The sequence below is a fragment of the Dendrobates tinctorius genome, unplaced genomic scaffold, assembly GCF_039654945.1.
Source record: "Dendrobates tinctorius isolate UK_male_01 unplaced genomic scaffold, ASM3965494v1 ptg000160l, whole genome shotgun sequence".
In the NCBI taxonomy this organism is placed as follows: Eukaryota; Metazoa; Chordata; class Amphibia; order Anura; family Dendrobatidae; genus Dendrobates; species Dendrobates tinctorius.
This window is the reverse complement of record NW_027361827.1, coordinates 12,733,444-12,755,574: the sequence shown is the minus strand read 5'-3', so window position 1 is coordinate 12,755,574 and position 22,131 is coordinate 12,733,444.

Below are 22,131 nucleotides of genomic sequence, written 5' to 3'. Positions count from 1 at the left end.
GTAATCGAAAGTATTGTTTCGCGGGTCAAGTGAGACACCAAAAGGACATTTAATAAAATTCCTTTCCAATGGTCCACCAGAATTCAGGAGACAATTATATCCTATTGCAGAATAATTTTAGAACAATTGAAAGTTACTTATAGCTGTTTGTAACACATGAATTGACAGCGGTCACTTATTCATGGATATGGCCTGGTATACCACAATCAAAAGCTGACAATGGTTAGACCAGATACACCTTAACCAGCTACAGTTACCAGATAAGATAATAACAAATAGAAATATGATCAGAAGAACTCATTGGATTTTAACCAATACATGGTCCTTGATGCATATCAGAACACACAGTTGGTTAGATTAAAATAGGAACGTTCTCACCCATTCGGTGTTCTTTGCAGGTGGGACTATACTTTATCCTGGTAGAGGTAATCCAGGAGAAAATGGGTGTCGTCTAGCCCTATAGGTCCCTATAGGAGCTGGGATAGACTGAAACCCCCCAAAACTCCTGCTCTGACAAGGGCAGTCCTCAGCTAGTCCTAATGTGGAAGCCATGCACTTTCCCTCAAAGCATTCTAATGTTAATAGAACTGTCTGAACAAAAAAAATACATTGCAATAATATTTAGATGCAGATGATTAATCAACTTGAATAGGACAGCCATGGTGTCATTAAACTCTAAGGCAGGGGTGGCAATGTAGTTTTCCCAGATATCAAACATTACCAACAGGGTCGGACTGTTACAAAAAAGCAGCCCTGCCAAACAACCCCACCAGCCCACAAACTATAACACTCTTCACCCCGATCAGTGAATTTTACTTTACTTTGTCGTGCCCCACACTCTCCTAAATGGATATATTTGAAGAACCGCATGTGATTGTATGATCGACCACAGCTGTATTTACATGCTGCTCTACAGAGCTCCGATTGTCAGGATCATGGGGGCCCCAGAAGTCGGATTTCCAGCAATTGGAAAGTTATCCCCTATCCAGAGGAGAGGGGATTACTTGGGATAATCCATTTAAACAGCTTTTCCAATATTTTATTTTTATTTGGGCATAGTAATATTGAAAATACTAAACCATTATTGATCCTCCCAAAGTCCAATGTTGCCTCTTCGACAACTGGATAGAAGTGGTACTGTGCAGTGCATACAGGGCCGGCTCCAGGTTTTTTGGGCCGCGGGTGAAAGTCTCAATTGGCCCCTTTAACACGTACCACAATTTATAATGCACAGATACAGCAGAGAAATATAGGTATACAATGCCAAAGATTTCACTTCTTACATTACATGAGTGATAACTATCTCTCTCTCTCTCTCTCCTTCCCGGCCACCAGTTCCATTCTATTTCCTCATTTGCAGGATCCGTCTAACAACGGATCCTGTGCCATCCGTTCGCATCAGTTGACAACGGATCCGCTTGTCTACCTTTTTGGCGGATTTCAACTGATGCTAAAAACTGAAGTGTGAAAGAGGCCTAAGATTAGATAGGTAGTGTGAAAAGTTCTGTGAGATCAAAGGGCTACTTGGAGGAGATAGCTCAGATATGGTAATGGGTCATAAAACCTTCTGACAAATTGAGTCCTGTGTGAATAGAATCAAAGATTGTAATTAATTTGTGCTCCCACACTCTCAGATGTGTCTGTGATTTAAAATTGCCTTTTAAAATGACAACTTTCATATTGCCTATGTTGTGTCCTGGATGACAGAAATGTTTAGCCACAGGTAAAAGGGTTTTTTTGTCTGTAATTGTATGACGATGAGACCTCATCCTTGCTCTCAGTCGCTGTCCTGTTTCTCCAACATAGATGCCACCCACAGGACATATATGCATAGAGTTAAATACACCACATGAATGATAACTATTGCACATTCTACAATAGGTCATAAATCAGACAGTATAGTCCTCCATACAGTATTATAAGCATCACATAGCGCTTTATACAGGGTAACATGCCTCATATATTGCTCCATACAGAATATTAAGCCCCATATATTGCTCCATATAGTATAATGAGCCCCATATATTGCTCCATACAGTATAACAAGCCCCATATATTGCTTCATATAGTATAATGAGCCCCAAATATTGCTTCATACAGAATAATGAGCCTCATATATCGTTCCATACAGTATAATGAGCCCCATATATTGCTCCATACAGAATAAGGAGCCCCATATATGGCTTCATACAGTATAATGAGCCTCATATATTGCTCTATACAGAATAACATGTCCCATATATTGCTCCATAGAGTATAGTGAGCCCCATATATTGCTCCATACAGTATCATGGGTACCACATAGTGCTCCATACAGTATAATGAGCCCCATGTATTGCTCCATACAGTATCATGAGCCCCATATATTGCTCCATACAGTATAATGGACCCGCATAATGCTCCATACAGTATAATGGGTCCCATATATTGCTCCATAAAGTATTATGAGCCCCATATAATGTTCCATACAGTATAATGAACCCCATATATTGTGCCATACAGAATAATAAGCACCATATAATGCTCCACACAGTATTATGGGTATCACACAGTGCTCCATACAGTATAATGAGCCCCATGTATTGCTCCATACAGTATAATGAGCCCTATATAATGCTCCAAACAGTATAATGAGCCCTATGTATTGCTCCATACAGTATAATGAGCCTGATGTATTGCTCCATACAGTATAATGAGCCCCATATAATGCTCCAAACAGTATAATGAGCCCCATGTATTGCTCCATACAGTATAATGATCCCCATATAATGCTCCAAATAGTATAATGCGCCCCATATAATATTCCATACAGTATAATGAGCCCCTTACTTTTCTCCACACAGAATGGGCCCCATATAATGCTCCATACAGAATATGATGGGTCCCATATAATGCTCCAAACAGTACATGATGGGCCCCATATATTGATCCAAACTCCAAACAGAATGGCCCCGTATAATGCTCCATCTATAATGGGCCCCATAAGATGCTCCATATATAATGGACCCCATATGATGCTCCATATTTAATGGGCCCCATGTGATGCTCCAGTATATAATGGGCCCCATATAATGCTCCAGGATAATGGGCCCCAAATGATGCTTCAGTATATGATGGGCCCCATATATTGCTCAAAACATTTAAAAAAAAACCTGAAATCCTCACCTCTCCTCCCTGGCCGCTGCTCTGCTTCGGACTCCTCAATGTCGGCATCTTACGGCTCTCTGCACTGTGACTAGTCAGGCAGAGGGAGCACAGAAGTGATGTCACTGCACCCTCTGACCTGAAACGTCACAGTCAGAAGCCGCCGCAGTGGAGGAGCGGAAGATGTAAGAATCGCAAGTGCCATGGCCCTGAGCAAGCGGGGGAGGGGCAAATTCTTTGTTAGCCCATGTGGCAACATTTCAGTTCCACAGCAGAGAAAGGTTATGTTATAGATCTGAAACATTGCCACATGGGATAATAAAGAGTCTGACAATTTTTTTCCCAACTTATCAGAGTAATTAATATATATATATATATATATATATATACACACACACACACAATAAGAGCATATACTCACAATTAAACCATGTATACAGGACAGAAGTATACACAGCTCCACAATATACTGTAGCTGTGTATATAGTATAGAGATGGGCCAGTGTATATAGTGTGGATTCCACACTACAGTATTTTGCAAAAACACAATTAAAATACATAAGCAACATAGAGGAAGAATACATACCGTAAAATAAATAAAAGGCGCTCCTCAGCGGAAATACACTTGAGCATCTTGGTGTCTTTGAAGGTGATCCAAGGGCGCACAGTCTCCAGAAGAATGTCAAATGTTGGCACGCTCATCCGAGAATACTGGTAGAACTTGTCAGGATGGCTGCATAGAAAAGCATACAGACGGTGGAAATGCCCTTTAGTCAAAAGCGTATGTATCCACATTCGTCTCCACCTCCTCGCATCCACAATCACTGGGTATGGCTCCCCAAGACATCTGGCGACAAAACCCAGTGGAAAAAACCTGCCCAGTAGTGTTTAAAGGAGACATCCAGTCTAGACAAAAAAGTGCCACAATTTCAATTACAGTGTATTTCCAACGTTTCCAATTACATTGGTTTTCCAGTAAGCTACCCAACGTTTTGATCCTCCCAGATCTTACTCAAGGGGTACTACAAGATAAGGAAAATAATACATAAAAATACAGATTATACAATAGAGGCAAAATGAAAAGGGTTACATAAATATAAAGGAATAATATATAAAGAAGCAAGAAAAGAAAATGTAGACTGGCAATGGCAAGCGCAAATATGTGCAAGAAATAATAATAAAAATAATAAACCAGGAATCAATACATGTCAGATACAGGTAAGTATGTATCAAATGAAAGACAAGAAAAAACCAAAAAATACAAATAACACTGTACTTTTTGAGAAAACACAGGTTTTGAGAGGGAGAGAGATCCAAGGATTGTTTACCTTGAAGAGAAAGGTGTCGGCATAAGGCACTTTATGTGAGAAAGGTGGTCACCTTTCCAGGTAATCCCAGGTACTGTGTTGACTATAGAAGAAATGCGACTGTATCTGCCTAAGCTTTTGAAAAGAATTACAAAAATTAATTGGATTGGGCCCCATATGTGGAAAAATGATGCAACCAAGGTGTTGTGTTGTACCTCAGAGTTAAATCCAGTATTGAATAGGAGTAGTAGTAGCTGTCATATAGGATTTTAGACCTGAGGAGCCAATAACATGTGGGAGGAAGGTAAACATACGGAGAGGATTCCTCCAGTGTATAGAAAGCAAAAAGGCCTAGGTGTTTGTACCTTAAATAATCCGTTGTAGTAGGGTAAGGGTTATATAAGACGTTATCTGAGGCAAACCTATGGAATGGGTGACAACCCATTAGAAACTACCATTATTAGTAGTGTTTAGACTGTCAGTCCATCAATAAGAAAGGAATCAATATCTTATAAGTGTAGGGAAGGTGACCTGACGGACGGACGGACTTGTCAGAATAGAGAAAGGAAGGTTTGCACAGTTTAGACAGGTGTCAGTTACTACAGTGGGGAAACAGCTGAGAAAGTGTAGTGGATGTGCAGTACCTTGGGTTGACCAGTAGAGGGCAGGGAGGAGTGTGAGCAAAGGACTTGACATCAGCTTAGGGCTTAAGAAACCATTGGTCATGGGGGGCGGAGTTACAGGGAATCAGGAATGATATAAATTTGACAGGAGGGTTCCAGAAAGTTCCAGTCCCCAGGGGAGCTCAAGTGACAGGAGGACTACGACAGTTCGTGCACTGTGAGGAAAACCAAACCAGGGGGGCAGAGGAGAGAGAAAGTCAGGGGGGTGGTCCTGACACAAGAGTACCGCAGTATAGACGAGGCACTGAGGTAAAGCATATCGTATAGAGAGAGAGATGACTGATCAGTAAAAGTACTGTTGGTTTACGGGCCTAAGGCGGCCACAGTGATGGATCTGACAGGAGTGTCGAAGAGTGAAGAAGGGACGGTGCGCATATGTACGTCCCCGGTGTAAAGTACGGTGTGTGGGAAGCGGCCCTGGAGACGGAGGGCCGACAAGTGAAGTGAAGTGAATTGGTGAATTGAAGTGCGGTGTATTTCCAAGGCCGTCAGGCGGACGGTAAGAGAATAAACTTGGACCTGTTGTACCCGAAACCTGCCTCATCTTGTGTCTGTAAGTCACTGTGCGGTATCCAGAGGGACCACACCCCAGCCCGGCCTAGCACCTCTACATAAGTACAGCCAGGGCAGAATAGATAGCATTCAGGCCGTTTCTGATAGCAGACCTAAAGGATAAGTAGCAAACTATTAGAAAACCCATCACTGGAGATAGTATAATTCCAGAGAGGGAAGTGAGGAGAGTTACCTGGGAGAATGCCGAGGATAAATTAGGGCCTGGGTAGGGGCGGCGCTCCCACATCTTGTCCTGTGTGTCCTGGGGATGCCAGTGTGGCACAAAGCCGACGAGCGGTATTGAAATAGGCCACCGCGTACCGCCATGTTGGGGAGGATGCAGTTGAAAAAACTTTATGCATAGTGGCGGTGGCGGCCGCCATACTGGACGAGTAAAACCGTCATGGGGAAATAAGACTTATTTAAAAGCTGTGGAAGCGTATTTGGTGGTATAATCCACTACAAAGCCGAAAATAGAAGAACAATTCAGACAATTCCGGCTAGATATTAAAAAAGGGGCGGCGGGGGGAACATCTATGAAGCTTTTGAGCAGGCACTTGAAATGTAAGCCAAAAATAAAGATGAAAAAGAGGGAATAAAAAAGAAAAGAAAAAAAAAAAAAGGGGACTGAAAAAACAAAAATTGTAATGAATCAATAAATGAATAATAATAATAATAATAATAACTAAAAATAAAAATAGAGACAAAAATAAGGAGAAATGAGAGAAAATAAGAAAAATATAAAATGAAAAAATACAAAAATAATAAAAATCAAAAGAAAAAATAAAATTCAAAGGAAAAATATAAAAATAAAATGAAAAGATAAAAATAAAATTAAAAATAAAGCACTTACCAAGTGTGGCGGTTGGTTATCGTGTCTGAAAAAATAATAGACATGATTAGAGTCAAAGCAACCAATCGATCTCCCTATTCAGGCCTTTTGGAGATAAAGTATCCAATTTGTGAATCCAAAATGTTTCCCTTGATTTCAATAATCTAACATGGTTGCCCCCTCTCCTAGGTTTTGGTACCTGTTCAATGACCTGGTATTTAAGTTGTGCTACCTAGAGTTGAGCGACTTTTGTTTTTTTAGGGTCGAGTTTCGTTTCGTGAAACCCGACTTTTCCAAAAGTCGGGTCGAGCAAGATCGGCCGATTATAGGGAAAAGTCGGGGTCGTCCCGAAACACGAAACCCAATGTAAGTCAATGGGGAATAAAAGTCGGCAGTGAGAGGAGGACAGGAAACACACCTACAGTGCCCATTTGAATGCCAAAAGCATCAATTCTTCTTACTTAAGCTTGTCAACCTTAATTTACTTCATAATACAAGTTACTCACTGAAAAATGGGGGTTATTTGGCTAAAGTTGTGGGGGGGTAGGGCTGGCTCCAGGTTTTCATGTGCCCTGGGCCAAAGAGCGCCCCTTTAACACATACCACAACTCATCATGCTCCGATACGGCAGAGAAATAGCGGTATAGTACAATGAAAAATGCTTCACTTTTTACATCTCATGACGAGGCCCATCTATTTCTCCATACAGAATCATTGGTCCCATATAATGTTTGAAACAGTATATGATGAGCTCCACATAATGCTACAGTATATGTTGGTCCCCATGGATGAAGCTCCACTGTCTTATGGGCCCAAATAATGCTCCAAACATAATGGGCCCCATTTCTAATGCTCTAGTGTATAATGGGCCCTGTAAATGCTGCTCCAGTGTCTGATGTCCACCTTTGGAATGTTCCAGTGTATGGTGGGCCCCATCTATCATTCTCCAGAGTATAGTGCTCCCCAAAAATTGCTGTCCCAACATTGAAAACAATCAAATAAGTCTCCTCGCTAGGGAATCCCTGTACTAGTCTGGACTCCTCGTCGTCCCCATCTTCCATCTCACTGCACAGTATTTCAACCTTGCAAGTGCTGTGATCCTGAGCAAGCAGGGGGGGCCCACTCGTTGGCAACGGCACTGGCACAGGGCCCCTGATAGTACGGTGGTGTGTCTGATGGTGGGTGGGCCGAACCTGCACTTTCATCTGCAGCTTCCTCTTTGTCACCGTGTAAGATGGAACTGTATATGGGAAGGGTAACCTGAGTTTCATCAGGGTCAGATTCAGGCCGTGTAGCGTGCGAGGGGAATGTAGTGGTCTGGGTCAATGTACCAGGAGATTCATCGAGCAGTGGCTGGGCATCAGTGCACTTGTGTCGCCCCCAGGAGTACGGTCGCCACAGTGGCATTACCTTCCTCCTAGGGAGTGTGATGTCATGCTTGGGAGCAACGAAGGATCTCTCTAGCAGGTTAACTGATTGGGCGGCGTTATTCCCACGAGTCATGACCCTCCAAACAGCGTTCATGAAGGCAAAGTGTTTGTTTTACGTGGGCAGTATGGTTGCAAAGCTGAACCTTAAAGGAATGTCCAGAAAGGCACAACCAGGAGTGGAGCCTACGGTTAAATTCGACTCCACCTGGGAAACCTCAACCATGCCAGCTACAGAACAGATGCACACATTGCAAGCTTAATTCCGTTAACGAACGAGACTCCGTCATGCCCCGCGGTCCGAGTCCGGCTTACTAGAGTGACACGTGAGGCTCTGGCACATAAGATTGGCCAATAACTGGTGTGTCATGCCCTTACATGTCCTTGGCTGCATGTGCGCTACACTGAAAAGGCCAGCGTTTGTCGCTTACAGGTGCAGATAACCCACTGAACAACGTTAGTGATGGGGATCACTGATTACAATTATTACCCGCGAGCGATGATTTCCCAGTAAGTGCAGGTCAACCGCAGTTCCGGAATTAGGCCTAACCGTCATTCCTGAAAAAATGAAAAACTTACGTGTGCAAACCACAGGTGCTGTAGCTTGCTTAACAGCTCGCCAGCCGTTCTCACGCCCAGTATGGATTGCACGTGATTGCACAAAGGTGAGAAAGGGTACCGTATCCCCGAATAACATGTATGGATAGCATACACATTCAAAATATATGTCTATACATCAGGAGGCAGGCTCAGACGGTGTTAGGCCCAGTATGGATTACACGTGATTGCACAAAGGTGAGAAAGGGTACCGTATCCCCGGATAACATGTATGGATAGCGTAAACATTCAAAATATATGTCTATACATCAGGAGGCAGGCTCAGACGGTGTTAGGCCCAGTATGGATTGCACGTGATTGCACAAAGGTGAGAAAGGGTACCGTATCCCCGGATAACATGTATGGATAGCGTACACATTCAAAATATATGTCTATACATCAGGAGGCAGGCTCAGACAGTGTTAGGCCCAGTATGGCTTGCACGTGATTGCACAAAGGTGAGAAAGGGTACCGTATCCCCGGATAACATGTATGGATAGCGTACACATTCAAAATATATGTCTATACATCAGGAGGCAGGCTCAGACGGTGTTAGGCCCAGTATGGCTTGCACGTGATTCCACAAAGGTGAGAAAGGGTACCGTATCCCCGGATAACATATATGGATAGCGTACACATTCAAAATATATGTCTATACATCAGGAGGCAGGCTCAGACGGTGTTAGGCCCAGTATGGATTGCACGTGATTGCACAAAGGTGAGAAAGGGTACCGTATCCCCGGATAACATGTATGGATAGCGTACACATTCAAAATATATGTCTATACATCAGGAGGCAGGCTCAGACGGTGTCAGGCACAGTATGGATTTGACGGCCCAGACTACACAGCGGAGGAGCAGGGAGAGGTAAAGATTGCAAATGCTGGGGCCCTGCCCAAGCAAGGGGGGCCCACTCGTGGGCGTCGGTACTGGCACTGGGCCCCTCATAGTACGGCGGTGTGTCTGACGGCGGGTGTGCACCACCACCGTCAGAGACACTTGATTGCACTATGAGGGACCCTGTGCCAGTGCCCGCGCCCAAGAGTCGGCCTACCCACCTGTCCAGGGCAACGGCACTCGCACGGTGTCGTGCGCTAGGTGGTGACCCCGGCCATGGGGGGGAGGCAGCACAGTTAGGGAGTTTTAGAAAGTGGCATATGTTGATGTTGGACATTCAGCTGATGCAAAAGGCGAAATAGGTCAAGTCCCAGGAAGAGGTGGACCAAAGCAAGCCATTTTTCTGTCACCCTATGTGTCATCAGGGGAAGGTGGGACAAAATCCTTGGAAACCCATGCATGGTTCATTTTAATGAAGGTTAGATCATCCACATTTTGGGTTGACAGACGGGTCCTTTTTTCTGTCAGGATTGATCCAGCTGCACTGAAGACTCTTTCCGATAGCACACTTGCAGCTGGGCAAGCGAGCTCCTGTAAGGCATATTGTGCCAATTCAGGCCAGGTGTCCAGTTTAGCAGCCCAATAGTCAAATGGGAATGACCTGTGTGGGAGAACATCGATATGGGAGGAAAAGTAGTTTGTAACCATAGTTGACAACTGCTGTCTCCTGTCACTTTCCATCGATGCAGTATTACCAGTTGTGTGAGCGGTACGTGAAAAATCAGTCCACAACATTGTCATGAAAGCCCTGTCTCCAACGCCACTTCTGCTGTGTGCACCATGAACACCTCTGCTCGTGTGAGAACCATCACCGCTGCTGTGTGCTGGGAATGCCTCAAGCAACTGATTTACCAGAGTTGCTTGTTTATTAGCCAATATTAGGTCAAGGTTCTCCTGTGGCATGATGTTTTGTAATTTGCCTTTATAGCGTGGATCCAGGATGCTGGCCAACCAGTAGTCGTCATCGTTCATCATTTTGGCAATGCGGGGGTCCCTTTTTAGGATCCGCAAGGCATAATCTGACATGTGGGCCAATGTTCCCGGTGTCAATGATGCACTGCGAGTGCTGGGTGGAGGAGCACTTTCTGGCAAATCCACATCCCTCCAGTCACGCACAAACCCTGTACCAGACCTTGCCACGCCAACATTTTCACTTGCCCCACGAGATGCATCCTCCTCCCCTAAGTAATCATCCCCATCATCATCCTCCTCCTCCTCTTCTTCCTCCACCTCGTCCAGGAGAGGTCCCTGAGCAGACAATGGCTGAATGTCATCAAGGATTCCTTCCTCCTCTTCCTCCTCATCAACATTGGCTGCAGACGCCTGCTCCTTAAGGTGCGTCAAAGTTTGCATGAGCAGACGCATAAGTGGGATGCTCATGCTTAGGATGGCGTCGTCTGCGCTTACCAGCCGTGTGCATTCCTCAAAACACTGAAGGACTTTACAGAGGTCTTTCAGCTTCGACCACTGCACACCTGTCAACGCCATGTCTGCTCTCAAAGTGCCTGGCCGTGTATCCTCCCACAAATGCATTATGGCCTGCCTCTGCTCGCACAGCCGCTCCACCATGTGCAGGGTGGAGTTCCACCTTGTTGCAATGTCGATAATGAGGCGGTGGTTGGGAAGGTGGAGCAATCGCTGCAGCTTCTGCATACGAACGGAGTGTACAGGCGACCAGCGGATGTGCGCGCACAGTCTTCGCACCTTCTGGAGCAGGGCTGTTAACTCCGGATAATTTTTGAGGAAGCACTGCACCACCAGGTTCAAGGTGTGAGCCAAGCAAGGTATGTGGCTGAGTTTTGAAAGGGCTATGGCTGCCACAAAATTACGGCCGTTATCACTAACTACCTTGCCTGCCTCAAGATGTACACTGCCCAGCCATGACTCAGTTTGTCGCTTCAAGTACTCGGCCAGCACCTCGGCGGTGTGTCTGTCGCCCAAACACATCATCTGCAACACAGCCTGCTGACGCTTTCCACTAGCTGATCGATAGGGGGACACCTCGTGTGCAACAGTGGCAGCTGCAGATGGAGTGCTCATACGACTGCGCTCTGTGGACGAGCTTTCGCTTCTGGAGGAGGAGGAGGAGGAGGGTCGAACGCCTACAGCCAACTGTTTCCTATACCGTGGGCTAGGCAGCACTGTCCCACCACCGCTGTCCCCTGTGGACCCTGCATCCACCACATTAACCCAGTGCGCAGTGATGGACACGTAATGGCCCTGGCCATGCCGACTGGACCATGCATCAGTTGTGAGGTGCACCTTTCCACTCACTGACTGCTTGAGTGCATGGACAATGCGGTCTTTTACATGATGGTGGAGGGCTGGGATGGCTTTGCGAGAGAAGAAGTGGCGACTGGGTAGGTCATAGCGTGGTACTGCATAGGCCATGAGTTCGCGGAAAGCTGCGCTTTCCACCAACCGATAAGGCATCATCTCAAACGAGATTAGTTTGGCAATGTGGGCGTTCAAACCCAGTGTACGCGGATGAGAGACTGAGTACCTTCTTGACCTGCTCATAGTGTCTGGGAGGGTGAGCTGGACTTGAGAGCTGCATATGGTGGAAGTAGCGGTGGACAGGGCGGACTGAGAGAGGGTTGATGATGGTGATGGAGTTGGTGTTCTTTCTGATGGCTTAGATTCAGTATTTCATTGATATAACAGTGGGATTCCCTGACTGCTGTGGCCTTGCAACGACACCTCAACATTTGCTGCTGTGCTAACCGGTGGGCTTACAGTGGGGGAAACAATGTAGCGTTGTTGACTACCTTCTTTGTGATCAGTTGCACATGTGGCACTTGAGGTTTGGTGTTGTGTCCACGCTTGCAAGTGCATGCTGGTTAAATGTCTAAGCATGCAACTGGTATTCAAATTTTTCAGATTTTTCCCTCGGCTAAAGGTCTTTGCGCACTTCTTACAGATAACCTTGGCCTGATCATGAGGATTTTGTTCAAAAAAGTGCCACACTGCACTCTTCCTACTTTGGCAGACATTTTGCGGCCTAGCACGCTGTGATCTTTTGACCCTCTGGACAAGCTGTCCAGCAACTCTTTTGATTTTTGGAACCTGTCTTTGGAGTGCTCCGGGCCTGCCAAATAACAGCTGTTGCGATGTCGATGTCTGCTGTGGATGCTCCTCCTCATCTGAGCTATTGGAAGCAGCACCCTCTTCCCCCAATGGATGCCAATCTGGGTCAACAACTGGGTCATCCATCACCTCCTCTTCAATGTCATGTGCACCTTCCTCTGTGTCACCGTGTATGGTGGTATAGTGTGCGGGAAGGGGCACCTGAGTCTCATCAGGGTCAGAATCTGGCTCTGTACACTGCGAGGACAATGTAGTGCTCTGAGTGAATGTACCAGCAGAATCATCTATCAGCGGCTGTGCATCAGTGCACTCCATGTCAGATTCATCTTGGCCTGGGTAATTCACCATTTCACTTGATAATCCAGGCATGGTATGTGAAAACAGCTCCATGGAGTAATCAGTAGTATGGCCTGCGTCATCCTTCAATCTTGGTTGGGGTGAAGGACACAAGGAAAGGTGTGGTTCATGAACATGAGCCTCCAATGACGACTCAGTGCTTTTATTTTTTACAACTTCAGAAGAGGAGGCGATAGAGCTGGAGGCTGAGTCAGCAATGTAAGACAAAACTTTTTCCTGAAGCTCTGGCTTTAAAAGCGGTTTGCCAACTCCTAGAAAACTAAGCCTTCGAGGCCTTGTGGAGCCAGACGATGACGCAGGCTCAACACCTCCTGCATTCGGTCCTATTTTGCTTTTGCCACTACCATCAGATCCACCACCAACACCATCATTACCAGCTGCCAACCCCCGCCCAATTCCACGGCCTCTTCCACCAGCCTTCCTCATTTTTGGTAGAAATGTAGACAAAATCCAACAAACTATATAGTAATGTAAAACAAGGTACAAGGTGTCTATAGGACAGGGGAGATTTTGAATTTCTGCAGACACTTGTGGACACTGGACACTTTTGGATTGTGTGAGGCCCACTGAATATCAGAGCACTATGTCACAGGCTCGATGGCACAGGTGTGAAAAAAGTGACTACAGGATAAGGGAGATTTTGAATTTCTGCAGACACTAGTGGACACTGGACACTTTTGGATTGTGTGAGGCCCACTGAATATCAGAGCGCTATGTCACAGGCTCGATGGCACAGGTGTGAAAAAAGTGACTACAGGATAAGGGAGATTTTGAATTTCTGCAGACACTAGTGGACACTGGACACTTTTGGATTGTGTGAGGCCCACTGAATATCAGAGCGCTATGTCACAGGCTCGATGGCACAGGTGTGAAAAAAGTGACTACAGGATAAGGGAGATTTTGAATTTCTGCACACACTAGTGGACACTGGACACTTTTGGATTGTGTGAGGCCCACTGAATATCAGAGCGCTATGTCACAGGCTCGATGGCACAGGTGTGAAAAAAGTGACTACAGGATAAGGGAGATTTTGAATTTCTGCAGACACTAGTGGACACTGGACACTTTTGGATTGTGTGAGGCCCACTGAATATCAGAGCGCTATGTCACAGGCTCGATGGCACAGGTGTGAAAAAAGTAACTACAGGATAAGGAAGATTTTGAATTTCAGCAGACACTAGTGGACACTGGACACTTTTGGATTGTGTGAGGCCCACTGAATATCAGAGCGCTATGTCACAGGCTCGATGGCACAGGTGTGAAAAAAGTGACTACAGGATAAGGGAGATTTTGAATTTCTGCACACACTAGTGGACACTGGACACTTTTGGATTGTGTGAGGCCCACTGAATATCAGAGCGCTATGTCACAGGCTCGATGGCACAGGTGTGAAAAAAGTGACTACAGGATAAGGGAGATTTTGAATTTCTGCAGACACTAGTGGACACTGGACACTTTTGGATTGTGTGAGGCCCACTGAATATCAGAGCGCTATGTCACAGGCTCGATGGCACAGGTGTGAAAAAAGTGAGTTCAGGATAAGGGAGATTTTGAATTTCTGCAGACACTAGTGGACACTGGACACTTTTGGATTGTGTGAGGCCCACTGAATATCAGAGCGCTATGTCACAGGCTCGATGGCACAGGTGTGAAAAAAGTGACTACAGGATAAGGGAGATTTTGAATTTCTGCACACACTAGTGGACACTGGACACTTTTGGATTGTGTGAGGCCCACTGAATATCAGAGCGCTATGTCACAGGCTCGATGGCACAGGTGTGAAAAAAGTGACTACAGGATAAGGGAGATTTTGAATTTCTGCACACACTAGTGGACACTGGACACTTTTGGATTGTGTGAGGCCCACTGAATATCAGAGCGCTATGTCACAGGCTCGATGGCACAGGTGTGAAAAAAGTGACTACAGGATAATGGAGATTTTGAATTTCTGCAGACACTAGTGGACACTGGATACTTTTGGATTGTGTGAGGCCCACTGAATATCAGAGCGCTATGTCACAGGCTCGATGGCACAGGTGTGAAAAAAGTGACTACAGGATAAGGGAGATTTTGAATTTCTGCAGACACTAGTGGACACTGGACACTTTTGGATTGTGTGAGGCCCACTGAATTTCAGAGCGCTATGTCACAGGCTCGATGGCACAGGTGTGAAAAAAGTGACTACAGGATAAGGGAGATTTTGAATTTCTGCACACTCTAGTGGACACTGGACACTTTTGGATTGTGTGAGGCCCACTGAATATCAGAGCGCTATGTCACAGGCTCGATGGCACAAGTGTGAAAAAAGTGACTACAGGATAAGGGAGATTTTGAATTTCTGCAGACACTAGTTGACACTGGACACTTTTGGATTGTGTGAGGCCCACTGAATATCAGAGCGCTATGTCACAGGCTCGATGGCACAGGTGTGAAAAAAGTGACTACAGGATAAGGGAGATTTTGAATTTCTGCAGACACTAGTTGACACTGGACACTTTTGGATTGTGTGAGGCCCACTGAATATCAGAGCGCTATGTCACAGGCTCGATGGCACAGGTGTGAAAAAAGTGACTACAGGATAAGGGAGATTTTGAATTTCTGCAGACACTAGTGGACACTGGACACTTTTGGATTGTGTGAGGCCCACTGACGCTGTATGGTGTGAAAAAATGCACGCTCAGTACCTCAGCAGGACAAAAAAAAAATTGGGATTACTTTTATAAAAGCAGTTTGCAGAACAGTGGGTAAACAGCAATGCAGCTGTCAGGAAGCCTTAGAAGGCAGCCTAACAACCAACACCGCTGATCCACCACAATATAGCCTCCCCTTGCACTGCACACACAGTGACTGGTGTGTTGTACAGGCAAAATCGCTAGCAGCAGAAGCAGTTTTTTTTTCTTCTTCCCTGCCTAACGCTCTCCCTACAGAATCAGCAACCTCTCCCTATGCTAAGATCGGCAGAAGTAAGATGGCGGTCGGCGTGCACGCCCTTTTATAACCCCTGTGACGCCACCAAAGCAAGCCAATCACTTGCATGCCCTGAAAGATGGTAGTGACCCCTGCCTATGTCATCATGTTGCCCACAGTGTCCGTGGATCCTGATTGGCTGAAAAAGAGTGCAAAACAAACTTTTGAAACGCGACTTTGGCGCGTAAGTCGCCGACCTCGTGGCCGACCTTATCCTAGGGTCGGGTTTCGTTTCATGAAACCCGACTTTGCCAAAAGTCGGCGACTTTTGAAATTTTTCGACCCGTTTCGCTCAACTCTAGTGCTACCGTGTGCTTATGTTTGACAAAATGGTCTGGTAATGGTAGCCATGTCTTGCCACATCGTATGGTGGACTTATGGCTCGTGATTCTATCCCTGACATGTTGTGTCTTCTCACCCACGTACAGGAGGCCACAAGGGCATTTAATAACATAAACAACAAAGTTTGAATCGCAGGTATAGTATCCCCGAATCGGGAATGATTTTCCTGTACGCGGGTGGTTTACTGTGTCAGACTTAATAATATTAGAACAAGAAGCACAACTAAGGCATGGAAAAGTTCCTCTGCGATGAATGACAAGTTGGCGTTGTATAGGGCCTGTACCCTTGCTTCCAATGTCAGCTCTTACCAATTTGTCTTTGATGTTCGGAGCTCGCCTATTGCACATAAGGGCGGATGTAGAGAATGCTTCAATATTGGGGTATGCATTCCAGCTGGAAAAGGACCTTCAATGATTTTATTGCGCTGTGAGGTTAAAAACTCACTTTGGGACATTGCAGGGAAATCCCGATATCAGAGTGTCTCCGGCCGGGGACGTCTCTGTTGCGGAGATTTCCGTGGCCAGTTTGGGGCTACGTAGTCCTAGTCCGTTTAATCCTCCTCGGACCTTTCACGCTACTGAAACTTTCATTTCTTTTGTCGATCGGGAGGTCAAAGACCTTACACATCAACAACATTTAGGTTTTTTTCCTAAACATAATAACCTTACATTGCTAGAGAAGCAAGCACTTAGTTCACTGCAGCAGAATAAATCTATTGTCATTAAACCAGCGGATAAGGTCGCGGCCATTGTAATCATGGATCGTTCTATGTATATTAACGAGATTATAAGACAACTCTTGGACACTCGGACATACAGAGTGATCCCACGGGATCCCACTCCAGAGATAAACAAAAAAATCAAATCCCTGATTAATGACAATCTGGATAAACATATTATCGATAGCAAAACAGCCAAATTTTTGTCAAATCCACATCCTATCACTCCTGTTTTCTATATCTTACCAAAGATACATAAATCTCTCATTAACCCACCAGGCAGACCGATTGTGGCATCAACCAATTCTATACTTTCACCACTCTCAATCTTTCTTGAGAAAACATTAACACCCCTGGTAAAGAATACCCGTTCATTTCTACTTGATACAGGACACTTCCTCAAAGTAATTAATGATTTTAAAACTACCTCTCCTGACAGTCTATTGGTCACACTGGATGTTAATAGTCTCTATATATCCATTTCCCATACCAAAGGTTTACAAGCCACTAAATCCCTACTGGAGACTTCCAACATGACAGCTGATTCTATCCAACTGTGCCTTGATTTACTCACACTAGTACTATACGAGAATTTTTTTCTATTTGAGGACACATATTACATTCAGCGACGTGGGACCGCAAAGGGTTCCAACGTCGCACCAGCTTACGCGAATGCTTTCATGAATTCCTTTGAGGAACAATTTATCTATCCGAGAAAAGACTTTCAGTTACATATAAAATGTTACCATCGTTACATTGACAATATTTTTCTAACTTGGACAGGGTCCACAAATTCTTTTCAGTCATTTTATATGTACCTTAACTCTCAAGACCCACAACTCCAATTCACTATTCACTATGACACAGAATCCATTCTATTTCTAGATACCAAAGTGTTAAAAGATCCACAGGGTAATCTCACTACGGATCTATATACCAAGCCAACTGACTGTAATAGTCTCCTGCATTATTCAAGTAGCCACCCTAAAGCCTCAAAAAATAGCCTTCCAAGATCTCAGTTTAGACGGATATCCAGAGTAGTCACTGATCCGGATCTACTACCAGTTCGACTAGGAGAGATGTCTAACAAATTCAGGCATAGAAATTATCAAAATAAATTACTTGAAAAAGAAATGATATGGATCCTTGATCCACCAACCTCAGATTTAGCCATTTCTAAACCAGAAAAAGTTCCATTTGTACACACGTACCATCCCTTAATGCCAAAAGTCCAATCAATCATTCCTAAGCACTGGCCACTGCTCTCTAGGGCATACCCCAATATTGAAGCATTCTCTACATCCGCCCTTATGTGCAATAGGCGAGTTCCGAACATCAAAGACAAATTGGTACGAGCTGACATTGGAAGCAAGGGTACAGGCCCTATACAACGACAACTTGTCACTCGTCGCAGAGGGACTTTTCCGTGCCTTAGTTGTGCTTCTTGTTCTAATATTATATATTTAGCTCTGGCTGGGATAGCACGCGTGCGGGCTTACGCGTGCAACAGATTAAGTGCAACAGGATAAAGTGTTTTGCAGTTAGACAATGCATTGAAGCTGATGTTCCTCTCTTCTCTTCTTCACACAGGTATTTCTTTCCATCATCCATGTATGCTGTCTGACAAGTGTGAACTGCATCATATAGTGCCAGATATTTTTATGGTATTTCATTCCATCATCCATGTATGCTGTCTGACAAGTGTGAACTGCATCATATAGTGCCAGATATTTTTATGGTATTTCATTCCATCATCCATGTATGCTGTCTGACAAGTGTGAACTGCATCATATAGTGCCAGATATTTTTATGGTATTTCATTCCATCATCCATGTATGCTGTCTGACAAGTGTGAACTGCATCATATAGTGCCAGATATTTTTATGGTATTTCATTCCATCACTCCTGTGGTGGGTCTTTATTTTTTATCTATTTGGTTTCTGCTTTGAAGTGTAGAAAGGTGTTTTTTTTTTTTTTTTTTTTTTTTCTCCCTTTCTCAGTTTGATGGCCTTGTCCAGCGTTAGTTATTTACCCTGCATGGTAATGCCTGCTCTGGCCTTGTGCTAATTGGTTAATTACTGATTGTGGCCTTTTGGTGGCTGAAGCTAGCAGACATTTCATTTCATATATATTTAGCTCTGGCTGGGATAGCACGCGTGCGGGCTTACGCGTGCAACAGATTAAGTGCAACAGGATAAAGTGTTTTGCAGTTAGACAATGCATTGAAGCTGATGTTCCTCTCTTCTCTTCTTCACACAGGTATTTCTTTCCATCATCCATGTATGCTGTCTGACAAGTGTGAACTGCATCATATAGTGCCAGATATTTTTATGGTATTTCATTCCATCATCCATGTATGCTGTCTGACAAGTGTGAACTGCATCATATAGTGCCAGATATTTTTATGGTATTTCATTCCATCATCCATGTATGCTGTCTGACAAGTGTGAACTGCATCATATAGTGCCAGATATTTTTATGGTATTTCATTCCATCATCCATGTATGCTGTCTGACAAGTGTGAACTGCATCATATAGTGCCAGATATTTTTATGGTATTTCATTCCATCACTCCTGTGGTGGGTCTTTATTTTTTATCTATTTGGTTTCTGCTTTGAAGTGTAGAAAGGTGTTTTTTTTTTTTTTTTTTTTTTTTCTCCCTTTCTCAGTTTGATGGCCTTGTCCAGCGTTAGTTATTTACCCTGCATGGTAATGCCTGCTCTGGCCTTGTGCTAATTGGTTAATTACTGATTGTGGCCTTTTGGTGGCTGAAGCTAGCAGACATTTCATTTCATATATATTTAGCTCTGGCTGGGATAGCACGCGTGCGGGCTTACGCGTGCAACAGATTAAGTGCAACAGGATAAAGTGTTTTGCAGTTAGACAATGCAGTTGGACAAGGCAGGAGACAGGTAAGGTGCATAAGTTTTTCATGCACGCTTGCTTCTTGGTCAGTCGTACTACGTATGCATTGATCATATTAACCTGCTGCTTATTTGTCTTCACTTCTGCTTTTTAACAACTCGCCTGCCCTTTTACACATTCTGTGCACTCTCTGCATATCCACCCCTCCCTTTTCCCCTCTCCCATGTTTAACTCTGAGGCTCTATTGACATTTCTTACCCACACCAAACCATCCAAAACCTCCATGCAGCACTCAAAACGTTCATACAAATCATCCCACCACCTGCTTTTTCTGTTTTTTCTCCTTTTAATAGTTGCAGGTGACATCTCCCCCAACCCTGGGCCTCCCTCCACCAGCATACATTACTCTCCTCCAGCTGCATATAGAAACCCTGCTAATCTTATTAACATTCAGTGCATGCCTTCTCCTCTCACTTTCCAATGTGCTCTCTGGAATGCACGGTCTGTGTGTAACAAACTGACTTACATTCACGATCTTTTTCTCTCTAATTCCCTTAACCTTCTGGCTATTACAGAAACCTGGATCCAGCATTCAGACACCACCGCTGCTGCCTCTCTCTCGTTTGGTGGGCTGAAATTTTCACATACCCCCAGACCTGAGAACAGACAGGGTGGAGGTGTTGGTTTGCTCCTTTCATCACAATGTGCTTTCCAGGTCATCCCCCCGGTTCCATCACTTACATTTCCTTCCTTTGAAGTCCACGCCATCAGACTCTTTAAGCCCTTCTCCTTACGAGTGGCGGTCGTTTATCGCCCTCCAGGCTCCTCCCGCCAGTTTCTAGACCACTTCACCACCTGGCTTACTCACTTTCTGTCCTGTGACATCCCCACCCTCATCATGGGAGACTTTAACATCCCCATCAATGATCCGCTCTCCCAGTCTGCCTCTCATCTTCTTTCTCTAACTTCTTCATTCGGCCTCTCACAGTTTACTTATTCTCCTACACATGAGGACGGGAATACTCTGGACCTGGTTTTCTCCCGCCCCGGCTCGCTGCACGACTTTACTAATTCACCTCTCCCGCTCTCGGACCACAACCTTCTTTCCTTCTCTGTCAAGAATTGTCTCCTCACCCGGGACACCCCCACTTACCACACTTATCGGAATACACGTACCATTAATACCCAACAGCTTAGGGACAATCTCCACACATCTTTAGCCCCCATCTCCACCCTCTCCTGTCCAGACATAGCATTGTCACACTTCAATAATACACTGAAGAATGCCCTAGATGAAGCAGCACCTTCTATACGCAGAAAGACCCGACACAGACAAAGGCAGCCCTGGCACACAACGCAAACACGCTCTCTTCAGCGCTGCTCGAGGTGTGCAGAGCGGCAGTGGAGAAAATCTCTCTTAGCAGAAGACTTCATCCACTATAAGTTCATGCTCAAAACCTATAACTCTGCCCTTCATCTGGCCAAACAATCCTACTTCACCACCCTCATCACCTCACTATCCAACAACCCAAGACGACTTTTTGAAACCTTAAACTCCCTCCTGAAACCTAAAGTACAGGCCCCCATCACCAACCTCAGCGGTGAGGATCTGGCCACTTATTTCCTAGAAAAAATCAACCACATCCATCAGGATATCTCAGCCCTATCTCCTCAGTGCCTGGATCCCCTTCTCTGCCGCACCTCAAGCTCACTAGACATCTTTGAGCCTGTTTCAGAAGAAGAAGTTTCCAAGCTCCTCGCTTCTGCTCGGCCTACAACCTGCAACAGTGACCCTATTCCTTCACAGCTCCTGCAGTCTCTCTCACCAGTGGTCACCACTCACCTGACTAAAATATTTAACCTCTCTCTTTCTTCAGGTATATTTCCCTCCTCATTTAAACATGCCATCATAACCCCTTTACTTAAAAAGCCATCCCTGGACCAGAACTGCACTGCTAACTACAGACCTGTCTCTAACCTTCCCTTCATCTCTAAACTCCTGGAACGCCTGGTCCACTCCCGTCTAATCCGCTATCTCTCAGATAACTCTCTTCTCGACCCCTTACAATCTGGTTTCCGCTCTTTACACTCTACTGAAACTGCCCTCACTAAAGTCTCTAATGATTTAATAACAGCTAAATCGAAAGGTCATTGCTCCCTGCTGATTCTCCTGGATCTCTCTGCCGCATTTGACACTGTGGATCACCAGCTCCTCCTCACTATGCTCCGCTCTATAGGCCTCAAGGACACAGCCCTCTCCTGGTTCTCCTCCTACCTCTCTGACCGCTCCTTCACTGTATCTTTTTCCGGCTCCTCTTCCTCTTCTCGTCCCCTTACTATCGGGGTCCCACAGGGC